A 12,287-nucleotide genomic window follows, 5' to 3' on the forward strand; every position below is an offset into this window, starting at 1 on the left:
AAGGAATATGGTAGGAATGCACGTCTGGAACAAAATAAAGTGTTATTGTGTTCGTCGTTGGCATTCTACCTATCCCTTCAGATTTATAATAAAGAACTTTATAATTGTTGTTTTTTTCTGGTCAAATGAAAACAATGAGTTGTTCAAATTATGACGATATTCCATGTACGATGGATAAGTTATTATAAATCTTTATGGTAAAGCACACATGCATAACATCGACGCTAAAATGCCATAAGGCAAATGATGTGAATTCCACTTATTAGTGGAACCGCCATTTAGGTCATGTTAGAAAGAAACGCATGAAGGAACTCCATGCAAATGGATTTTTGGAGTCATTTGATTTTTGAATCGTTTGGCGCTTGCAAATCTCTTCTAAAGAGAATGACTGAAATACCGTTCATAGGCCAAGAGTTGAACGGGCAACTAACTTAGTGGAAACATACATGATGATGTATGTGGTTCACTGGGCATAGTTGTGTGCGGGAGATTCTTCTACTTCATGAAAACTTCCAACAATGAATTGATCATATATATGTGGATATATTTATTCAATAAGGAAGAAGTTTGAAACATTTGAATGGATTCAAATAAATTTCATCACGAAGTGGAAATCATCGTAATAGAAAAGTCAAATATCTATGATTGGAACATGGTGGAAATATTTGAATTACGAGTTTTAGCGAACACCTAAGAGAGTTATGAAATTGTTCTACAACTCACGTTTCTTGGAGTATCATAGTGATGATGGAGTATCCGAGAGACGTATCCAAACCTTGTTAGATTAATGATGAGATAAAATAAATGACGTCATTATATTTTTGTGGATTATGCTTTAGAGACTACCGCTTTTACACTTCGAATAGAGCATCATCATAATCCATTGAAATGATACCATACGAGTTATGGCATGGGTATAAACCCTAATAGTCCTTTCTTAAATTTTGGTATGCGTAGCATAAGTAAATAAGTTTACAACCAAAATCGGATGAATGTCTTTGTTGGTTATCCCAGAGAATTCATTGGGAATTCTTTCCACTATGGATTCAAAGACAAAAGTGTATGTCGATGTTTCTTACTTATTTCCAAGAAATTGTTTCTCGCGAAGTATTTGAGTGGGAGGACAATGAAACTTGATAAGGTTTATGAACCTGAGCATGATGATCGAGTAGCACGAGCATCGGAAATGGTTCCGAAGCGGCCACGATGATCATAGCTCCCATGTCTACAAAGAGTTATAGTCATGGAGATCAAAGTACCCACTAAACCTTGTAGGTATGGTTTACTTTGTGATCAAATAAATGATTTGTGGACAAAGGATTGAATTTGAACAATAATGAACCAACTACATACAAAGAAGTTATGATGGGCCCCGACTCCGTTAAAATGGCTGAGTGCCATGAAATCCAAGATAGGTGAATACTTTCTTGAAAGTAAAAAGACCTATAAAATTGATGGACTTGGTTGCAATATCCTTGAAAAAGCTCGACTTGTCGAAAAGTTGTTACGACAAAGTTCAAAGAGTTTACTACGATAATATTAGATCTTCTGCAGCGATGTTTATTTTCTATGTGGATTATTCTATTAATCACTACATATTTCTTTTACGATATATGTTAGAAGGATGGAAAAAATACATTCCTTACCAGAAGTGTGTATTAAGGATGTATACTAGATACAACCAAGAGTTTTGCTGGTCCGTGGAATACTAGATAGGTATACAAACTTCAGTTGGATGAAGTGAGTATCGCGGAGTTGGAATCTTCACCGGATGAAATAGTCGAAGAGTTTTTGATTTCATCAGAAATGATGAAGATGCTTGCATTTGCAAGACATTAAGTGGGAGCTACTGAGACATAGTTATAATATCATATGTGGATGACATATCATTGATTATAAATGATGTAATTATGCACTTCATGTGAATAAAAGGTTTCATTGAGAATTAATTTCAATGAAAGGATATGGACTAAAATATATTTAGCGTCAAGACCTATGAAGATATATTGAAACGCACAATAAGTTTAAGTCAAAGTACATGAATGAATATTGAAGTAGTTAAATATAAAAATATTAAGAAAGTGTTCTTTTCATGTGAAGGTTTAACAAGACTTGAGTGTATCTGACACTCAATGAGTAAAAACACATGAGTGATTTTAGATCACGAATAATATGTACACAATCAGATGTCCTGTGCTCTAAAATGTTATGAGCATGTACCAAAATGATTCATGTGATGATTATTGGACGACAGTAAGAATATCCTTGAGTACTTTAGAAGAACCAAGGATATATATAGTTTTGTATGGGGTAATGACAAACAAATCGCTGTAAGGTGTTGCACCGATATTAGTTTGGTCACATATAAAAATGAATTTCAAATCTCAATTTGGCTAAGTGTTCATTAAAAGGTAACACAATGCTAGATTTAGATGAGTTCTAAATATTGTGACGGATTCTACAAACGAAGGCAGAGTATGTCATTGTTTTGACAAATGACTGAGGATGTTAAGTCGAGAAGTTATTTGAGAATTTCGTGTAGTTCCGATAGTGTCAGAACTTTGAAGCTATATTGTGTGTGACAATATTAGTGACATATTTCAGACCGCGGAATTAAGGTTCCACCAGAAGACCGAACATATACGATTAATGCCGACTCATTTGGAAAAGGAGTGATGCGTTGAGACGCAAATGAATTGCAAAATACATACGTTTCTGAGCGTGTCAGATTCGTTGACTGAAACCTCTCCCGTGAGAAAAACATGATAAGCACCAGAAGACCAAGGTGTTATATCTTTACAAATGTAAACTAGATTATTGACTCTAGTGCAAGTGGGAGACTGTTAGAGATATGCCCGAGAGGCAATAATAAATTGGTTATTGTTATATCTTAGTGTTCATGATAAATGTTTACACCCCATGCTATAATTGTATTAACCGGAAACATTAATACATGTGTATTGTGTAAACAACCAGAGTCCCTAGTAAGCCTCTCGTAAAACTATCTTGTTGATTAATAGATGATCATGGTTTCCTGATCATGAACATTGGATGTTGTTAATAACAAGGTTATGTCATTGGGTGAATGATATAATGGACATACACCCATAGTAAGCATAGCGTGAGATCAAGTCATCAAGTTCAAATTGCTATAAGCTTTCAGATACATAGTAACCTAGTCCTTTGACCATGAGATCATGTAAATCACTTATACCGGAAGGGTACTTTGATTACATCAAACGTCACTGCGTAACTGGGTGGTTATAAAGATGGGATTAAGCATTCGAAAAGTATGAGTTGAGGCATATGGATCAAGAGTGGGATTTGTCCATCCCGATGACGGATAGATATACTCAAGGCCCTCTCGGTGGAATGACATCTGATTAGCTTGCAAGCATGTGACAAGGTCACAAGAGATGACATACCACGGTACGAGTAAAGAGTACTTGTCGGTAACGAGGTTGAACTAGGTATGGAGATACCGATGATCGAACCTCGGACAAGTAAAGTATCGCGTGACAAAGGGAATCGGTATCATATGTAAATGGTTCAATCAATCACTAAGTTATCGCTGAATGTGTGGGAGCTATTATGGATCTCCAGATCCCGCTATTGGTTATTGGTCGGAGAGGAGTCTCGACCATGTCTGCATAGTTCACGAACCGTAGGGTGACGTGCTTAAGGTTCGATGTCGCATAAGTAGATTTGGAATATAAGACGGAGTCCGAAGTTTGTTCGGAGTCTCGGATGGGATCCAAGACATCACGAGGAGATCCGGAATGGTTCGGAGAATAAGATTCATATAAGGGAAGTTGATTTCTAGGTTTCAGAAAAGTTCGGGATTTTTCCGGTGGAAGATCGGGAAGGTTCTAGAAGGTTCCAGAGGGTTCCACCATGGGGCCCACAACCTAGGGGGGCCAACATGGGCCGAGGGGTGCTGCCTTGCCCTAATGGGCCAGGCGCACCAAGCCCCGAGGGCCCAGGCCGGCCACCCCTTAGGGTTTACCAAAACCCTAGGGAGGATCAACTTGGGGGGCAAGTTTCCCCCCTTTCACTCCTTGGCCGCCGGCCCTAGATGGATCTAGGGGGTTGGGGGCCACCCAAACTGACCCTCCCCCCTATATAAAGAGGGGAGGGGGCAGGGGCGCACACCCTTCATACCCCTTGACCTCTGGCCGCCTCTCTCTCCCACCGATAGTCTGCTCCGGCTTAGGCGAAGCCATGCAACTTTTCTCCTCCACCACCACCACCACACCGTCGTGCTGCTGGGATTCCGAGGGGATCTACCACACCTCCGCTGCCTGCTGGAACAGGGAGAGGACGGGCTTCATCGACACCGTACGCACGACCGAGTACGGAAGTGCTGCCGGATTGCAGCACAGGATGATCGACTACATCAACAACGAGATCTAATCTCGTAGGCTTGGGATTCTTCGAGGGTTAGTCTCACATACATCTCGTTGCTTCGATCTTGTAGATTAGATCTTGCTTCTTCCTAGATTGGATCTTGGTTTTGTTCATGTTCCCGGTAGAAAAATTTTGTTTTCCATGCAACGAACCCATCTCCTTTGCTTCATCTTTTTGAGCACGACAAAGACATTAGGCTTCACTCCTGTCCTGACTTCTTGCAAAAGAGAACATGCAATTAAGTGAAGTGGCACACCCTTGCGGAGTTAACAATATATAACGTGAATTCAAAGAATGAAGGAACCATTAATTTGCTCACCTCGTTCTGCAGGTGAAGAGAGATGGGGATGCTGCCTTGGATATGCGATCCACCTCGCATCTCTACCCGCTTCTTCTTGCCCTCCTCATGCTTCTTGAGGTACTGGGGGCATGTCCACCACATGACCATCGCCAGAAATCACTTCTCGTTGTTGCCGACGTACTGAGGAGGGTTCGCCAGAAACCCCTAGGCCCTAAACCATTAACTACACGTGCTGACACCAGTGCTGCAAAACCTTGCATCATAAACCCTAACCCTAACACTAAACCCTAAACCTATACCTAACCATAAATCCTTACCTTGACCCTAAACCCTAGCCCTAACCCTACACCAAACCCTAACCAGTAGATCAGGCACACCCTCGATCGTGTGATAATGACTCTAGCTGCGGGTATATGTGCTAAAGGGTCCCAATCTTGGTTCTCCATGTGTATATGTCCTAAAAAAACCTAAAATAATGAAAAAGTACATTGGTGCACCCTCGCGCGTAGATTCTAGGGGGTAGACCTGCCGGGGCTCACATACCGCTGTTTGGGGGGGGGGGGGGGAACGACCACCGGAGCACCGGAATCCCACCAAATCTTGCATGTGGACCTATGATATGTGTGAAAGTGTGGTGGAAGGTGTAATGGTGCAAAAGTAGCTCCCCGGTGTGACCTTCCTCACATTTTGGCGATAACACTTAGCAGATTTCCCGAAGCGCGTATTGCTCTGAAACCCTGATATATGTGGGGGATGAACATGGAGAGTAATTTTGTATTGCACATTGTCTTAAGTAACACTAATAAATAGTCATCAAAAAGTAAAACTAATTTAAAAAATAAATATAAGTATTAGATGAAATAAAATAGAAAGAAAAACAAATAAAATGTATGATGGCGCACAACAAAAAAAGGAACACACGGCAAAGGAGCCTTTGCCGTGCAACTTGTCTGGCCACACGGCAAAGGGAGCGCCACGGCAACGTCCAGACCCTTTGCCGTGCAACATTTCTTTGCCGTGCGACGTGTAGGGTCTTTGCCGTCGTAGTTTCTTTGCCGTGCGCTTTGGTTGGACTTTGTCGTGCGTAGGATCGTTGCCGTGCGTCACTGCTGACTTTGTCGTGCATGGATTCTTTGCCGTGCGCTGCTCTCAGACTTTGCCGTGCGTGCTACTTGCTGCGCACGGCAACATTGCCGTGCAGCGGCGCACGACAATGAATGGCTGCACGGCAATGCCCTTTTTTCCCGTAGTGCCACCATGGAAGGGCTACGACATGGTGTACCGTTCCTGTGCTGACCCTACTTCGCCGACCAGTTCTACAACCAGAGCTACGTCTGCAACGTGTGGGGCACCGGCGTCAGGCTCCTCGCCGACGAACGAGGGGTTGTCACCAAGGACGAGATCAAAATCAAAGTTGCGCAGCTGCTATCCAACGAGAAGATCAAGGCCAGGATTTCCATGTTGAAGGACGTTGCGTGCGCGAGCATCGCGTAGGGAGGCTCCTCGCATGTGAACCTGCTCTGTTAGGGGCTGCACCTTGCAGCTCCCTCTTCTTGTCTCTCAGCACTCTCACATGAACACACACGCTGAGAAAGAACCCAGGAAAAACACACACGCACACACTAGCCAAGAAAGAGCTCAAAGGCTTTGCTGTGAGACTCCATTGACACTCACAAATACTACATTGTTTCTCTGCCCTCACGGCCACCCTTTCTCATTCACTGGAAGCATATTTATACAAGTGACTTCATGGTACATGCAGCCACAACTACCATGCACTACACTCACGTCACTAACCCCTAGACCTATTCTCATGGCCACTATCTCACGACTCGGACTAGGCGCAACATCAGCACAACAGGTTGATTACCAGGTCCTTATCTTAGCATATCTATTAGGTAATGCTTTCATGCACGCTAATGTGTACGATCTCATACTACTCGCTATGCATGAAACTACCCAGCACACGCTAATTAGATTTGCATTGTGCATGCAATCTACATACACACTGCCACAGCTTCGACTACATGCATGACTGACAAAATAAAACATGACGAAACTCTAAACTTGTCCGGAATAACAAGATTAGTTCCAGCATGCTCAAGCTTGTCAACTTGTTAAGAGCAACTATCACCTAGGTTTAATAATAAGTTGTGTGTTATATCGTAAGGACTTTATTTTCACTCTAATTCCAGTGTTTATCTTCCTTATGATACAATGTGTGAGTATCTTTCCACTGGTTACTTAAAAACAAAGATTGACTAAGAAAAGAAACTTTTTGTATTTGAATGTCCGACTTTACCTATTGTCAGGTTCTCTCTCACGTTACTCTCTTCAACACAATATCCAGGTCTGATTCAAGAGTGGCAGCATGAATCTAGAAGGAAGAGGAGAGCCTAGGTGGGAATCAGAGATACAACACAGTGGTAGGGAAGAGATCCAGTTTCCTGTTTTGTTCTTCGATGTCATCCTCCGTCTGCCAACCTTCCCTTATATGTCCTCAATGGGTTCAGTCCTAGCCCGTGTATCTAGGAATATCCTTTGTTGCCCGTCGTGGTCGTTGGGCCGGTCCACCCTTTGGCCTAGGTTCAGTTAAACCCATGATATTCTTCCACCCCTTCATGGGCGGCTTGCCCCCAAGCCGGTGCTCGCGGAAAGCGAGTCTTCAGCTATGCGATGTTCTCCCAGACCACCACACTACAAGAAAAGTTCTGATAGACAACGTCTCAAAATCGTCCGCTAAGGGGTATTTTTCGTCGCCCATGGGCCTAACCCGACGATATGGGTTCTGTTGTGGAAAGTGCGTCAGGCAAAGTCCAACGACGTTTTTTTCGGTCCGTCGCGCTTGGGCGCCCTTCCGCCACGGAAAATCGGACCGTTGCGCAAGTGTTTCCGGGAGCCCGTTGACTGCTGACGTCATGCAAGCTGACACGTGGCAGACGCCGTTAACTGGCAGTTAACGGCGTTAACCGGCTGAAACCCCGTGGTAGATGGTAGGCCCACACGAGGCCTGCCACGTCTTAAGCGGGCCGGGCTAGCTGACATAGTTTGACCGGTCAACTATATAGCTGGGCTGGTCCATTAGTTACGTGGGCCGGGCCTAACCTCTAAGGTTGACTGGTCAAAACTTAAATGGGCCGGCCCATTTAACATGTGGGGTCCACCTTACAGCTACCGGGCCGGCCCAAGAAGCAAGTGGGCCGGGCCGAAACACAGTGGGTCCCACTTTCCTGTTAAAGGGCCGGCCCATTTAGTGTGTGGGGTCCACCGTGTAGCAAGTGGGCCGGGCCAAAAACACAGGTGGGTCCCACTTTCCAGTTAAAGGGCCGGCCCATTTAGTATGTGGGGTCCACCATATAGCAAGTGGGCCGGCCCAACAAGATAGTGGGCCGGGCCAAAAACACAAGTGGGTCCCACTTACCTGTTAAAGGGCCGGCCCATTTGGTGTGTGGGGTCCACCATATAGCAAGTGGGCCGGCCCAACAAGATAGTGGGCCGGGCCAAAAGCACAGGTGGGTCCCACTGATACGTCTCCGACGTATCGATAATTTCTTATGTTCTATGCCATATTATTGATGATACCTACATGTTTTATGCACACTTTATGTCATATTCGTGCATTTTCTAGAACTAACCTATTAACAAGATGCCGAAGTGCCAGTTCCTGTTTTCTGCTGTTTTTGGTTTTAGAAATCCTAGTAACGAAATATTCTCGGAATTGGACGAAACAAAGACCCAGGGGCCTATTTTTCCACGGAGCTTCCAGAAGACCGAAGAACATACGAAGTGGGGCCACGAGGTGGCGACACCACAAGGCGGCGCGGCCCGGGGGGCCCGCGCCGCCCTATGGTGTGGCCCCCTCGTCCGGCCCCGACTCGCCCTTCCGCCTACTTAAAGCCTCCGTCGCGAAACCCCCGATGCGAAAAACCACGATACGGAAAACCTTACTGAGGCGCCGCCGCCGATCCCATCTCGGGGGATTCTGGAGATCTCCTCCGGCACCCTGCCGGAGAGGGGATTCATCTCCCGGAGGACTCTACACCGCCATGGTCGCCTCCGGAGTGATGAGTGAGTAGTTCACCCCTGGACTATGGGTCCATAGCAGTAGCTAGATGGTTGTCTTCTCCTCATTGTGCTTCATTGTTGGATCTTGTGAGCTGCCTAACATGATCAAGATCATCTATCTGTAATACTCTATGTTGTGTTTGTCGGGATCCGATGGATAGAGAATACCATGTCATGTTAATTATCAAGTTATTATACATGTGTTGTTTATGATCTTGCATGCTCTCCGTTACTAGTAGAGGCTCTGGCCAAGTTTTTACTTTTAACTCCAAGAGGGAGTATTTATGCTCGATAGTGGGTTCATGCCTGCATTGACACCTAGGACAGTGACATAAAGTTCTAAGGTTGTGTTGTGCTGTTGCCACTAGGGATAAAACATTGGCGCTATGTCCAAGGATGTAGTTGTTGATTACATTACGTACCATACTTAATGCAATTGTCTGTTGCTTTGCAACTTAATACTGGAGGGGGTTCGGATGATAACCTGAAGGTGGACTTTTTAGGCATAGATGCATTTGGATGGCGGTCTATGTACTTTGTCGTAATGCCCAATTAAATCTCACTATACTTATCATGTCATGTATGTGCATTGTTATGCCCTCTCTATTTGTCAATTGCCCGACTGTAATTTGTTCACCCAACATGCTTTTATCTTATGGGAGAGACACCTCTAGTGAACTGTGGACCCCGGTCCATTCTTTAATACTTGAAATACAAATCTGCTTGCAATACTTGTTTTTACTATTTTCTCTGCAAACAATCATCTTCCACACAATACGGTTAATCCTTTGTTACAGCAAGCCGGTGAGATTGACAACCTCACTGTTTCGTTGGGGCAAAGTACTTTGGTTGTGTTGTGCGGGTTCCACGTTGGCGCCGGAATCCCTGGTGTTGCGCCGCACTACATCCCGCCGCCATCAACCTTCAACGTGCTTCTTGGCTCCTCCTGGTTCGATAAACCTTGGTTTCTTTCTAAGGGAAAACTTGCTGCTGTGCGCATCATACCTTCCTCTTGGGGTTGCCCAACGAACGTGTGAAATACACGCCATCAAGCATATTTTACGGCGCCGTTGCCGGGAACCGAAGAAAAGCTACACCACAAAGATTCCTAACTCCCACGTCAACTACGCGCCGAGCATATTTTACGGCGCCGTTGCCGGGGAGATCAAGACACGCTGCAAGGGGAGTCTCCACTTCTCAATCTCTTTACTTTGTTTTTGTCTTGCTTTATTTTATTTACTACTTTGTTTGCTGCATTATATCAAAACACAAAAAAATTAGTTGCTAGCTTTACTTTATTTGCTCTCTTGTTTGCTATATCAAAAACACAAAAAAATTAGTTACTTGCATTTACTTTATCTAGTTTGCTTTATTTACTATTGCTAAAATGGCCAACCCTGAAAATACTAAGTTGTGTGACTTCACTAGCACAAATAATAATGATTTCTTATGCACACCTATTGCCCCACCTGCTACTACAGCGGAATTCTTTGAAATTAAACCTGCTTTACTGAATCTTGTTATGCGAGAGCAATTTTCTGGTGTTAGTTACTGATGATGCTTGCTGCCCATCTCAATAATTTTGTTGAACTATGTGAAATGCAAAAGTATAAAGATGTAGATGGTGACATTATAAAATTAAAATTGTTTCCTTTCTCATTAAGAGGAAGAGCTAAAGATTGGTTGCTATCTCTGCCTAAGAATAGTATTGATTCATGGACTAAATGCAAGGATGCTTTTATTGGTAGATATTATCCCCCTGCTAAAATTATATCTTTGAGGAGTAGCATAATGAATTTTAAACAATTGGATAATGAACATGTTGCTCAAGCTTGGGAAAGAATGAAATCTCTCGGTTAAAAATTGCCCAACCCATGGACTGACTACTTGGATGATCATCCAAACCTTCTATGCGGGACTAAATTTTTCTTCACGGAATTTATTGGATTCAGCTGCTGGAGGTACCTTTATGTCCATCACTCTTGGTGAAGCAACAAAGCTTCTTGATAATATGATGGTTAATTACTCTGAATGGCACACGGAAAGAGCTCCACAAGGTAAGAAGGTAAATTCTGTTGAAGAATCCTCTTCCTTGAATGATAAGGTTGATGCTATTATGTCTATGCTTGCGAATGATAGGACTAATGTTGATCCTAATAATGTTCCATTAGCTTCATTGGTTGCCCAAGAAGAACATGTTGATGTAAACTTCATTAAAAATAATAATTTCAACAACAATGCTTATCGGAACAATTCTAGTAATAACTATAGGCCATATCCTTATAATAATGGTAACGGTTATGCTAATTCTTATGGGAATTCTTACAACAATAATAGGAATACACCCCCTGGACTTGAAGCCATGCTTAAAGAATTTATTAGTACACAAAGCGCCCTTAACAAATCTGTTGAGGAAAAGCTCAATAAAATTGATATTCTTGTTTCTAGAGTTGATAGTCTTGCCTCGATGTTGATCTTTTGAAATCGAAAGTTATGCCTAATAGGGATATTGAAAATAAAATTGTTACTACAGCAAATGCCATCCAAGTTAGAATTAATGATAATATAAGATTAATGGCTGAACTACGTGCTAGGTGGGATAGAGAAGAAAATGAAAAACTAGCTAAAAAGGAAAATGTAGCTAAAGTTTGGACTATTACCACCACTAGCAATGCTAATGATTCACATGTTGCTGCACCTCCTACTATCAATGGTAAAATAATTGGTGTTGGCAATGCTTCTACTCCTAGTGCAAAGCGCGCAAAATTACTCGAAACTGCTAAAACTGCTGAAAGCGCTTGTGATAAAACTGCTGAAATTTTTTCCAACCTTGGGGATGATAATCCCATTGCTTTAGATTGTAATGATTTAGATTTTGATGATTGCCACATCTCTGAAGTTATAAAGTTCTTGCAAAAACTTGCTAAAAGTCCCAATGCTAGTGCTATAAATTTGGCTTTCACAAAACATATTACAAATGCTCTCATAAAAGCTAGAGAAGAGAAACTAAAACTTGAAACTTCTATTCCTAGAAAGCTAGAGGATGGTTGGGAGCCCATCATTAAAATGAGAGTCAAAGATTTTGATTGTAATGCTTTATGTGATCTTGGTGCAAGTATTTACGTTATGCCTAAGAAAGTCTATGATATGCTTGACTTGCCACCATTGAAGAATTGTTATTTGGATGTTAATCTCGCTGATAATGCTAAAAAGAAACCTTTGGGGAAAGTTGATAATATTCATATTATGGTTAACAATAACCTTGTCCCCGTTGATTTTGTTGTCTTGGATATTGAATGCAATGCATCTTGCCCCATTATATTGGGAAGACCTTTTCTTCGAACCGTTGGTGCTACTATTGATATGAAGGAAGGTAATATTAAATATCAATTTCCTCTCAAGAAAGGTATGGAACACTTCCCTAGAAAGATAATGAAGGTACCTTATGATTCTATTATTAGAACAAATTATGATGTTGATGCTTCATCTCTCGATGTCACTTGAAATACACTTT

The 12,287-nt window shown here is 42.6% G+C and overlaps 1 pseudogene; it reads left to right on the plus strand.

Moving 5' to 3' along the window:
* LOC124656187 overlaps positions 1–6,235 on the plus strand; it is a 42,675-nt pseudogene extending 36,440 nt beyond the window's left edge.
* Positions 6,236–12,287: the final 6,052 nt, after the last annotated feature.

This window comes from Lolium rigidum, chromosome 5 (assembly GCF_022539505.1).
Source record: "Lolium rigidum isolate FL_2022 chromosome 5, APGP_CSIRO_Lrig_0.1, whole genome shotgun sequence".
NCBI classification, from domain to species: Eukaryota; Viridiplantae; Streptophyta; class Magnoliopsida; order Poales; family Poaceae; genus Lolium; species Lolium rigidum.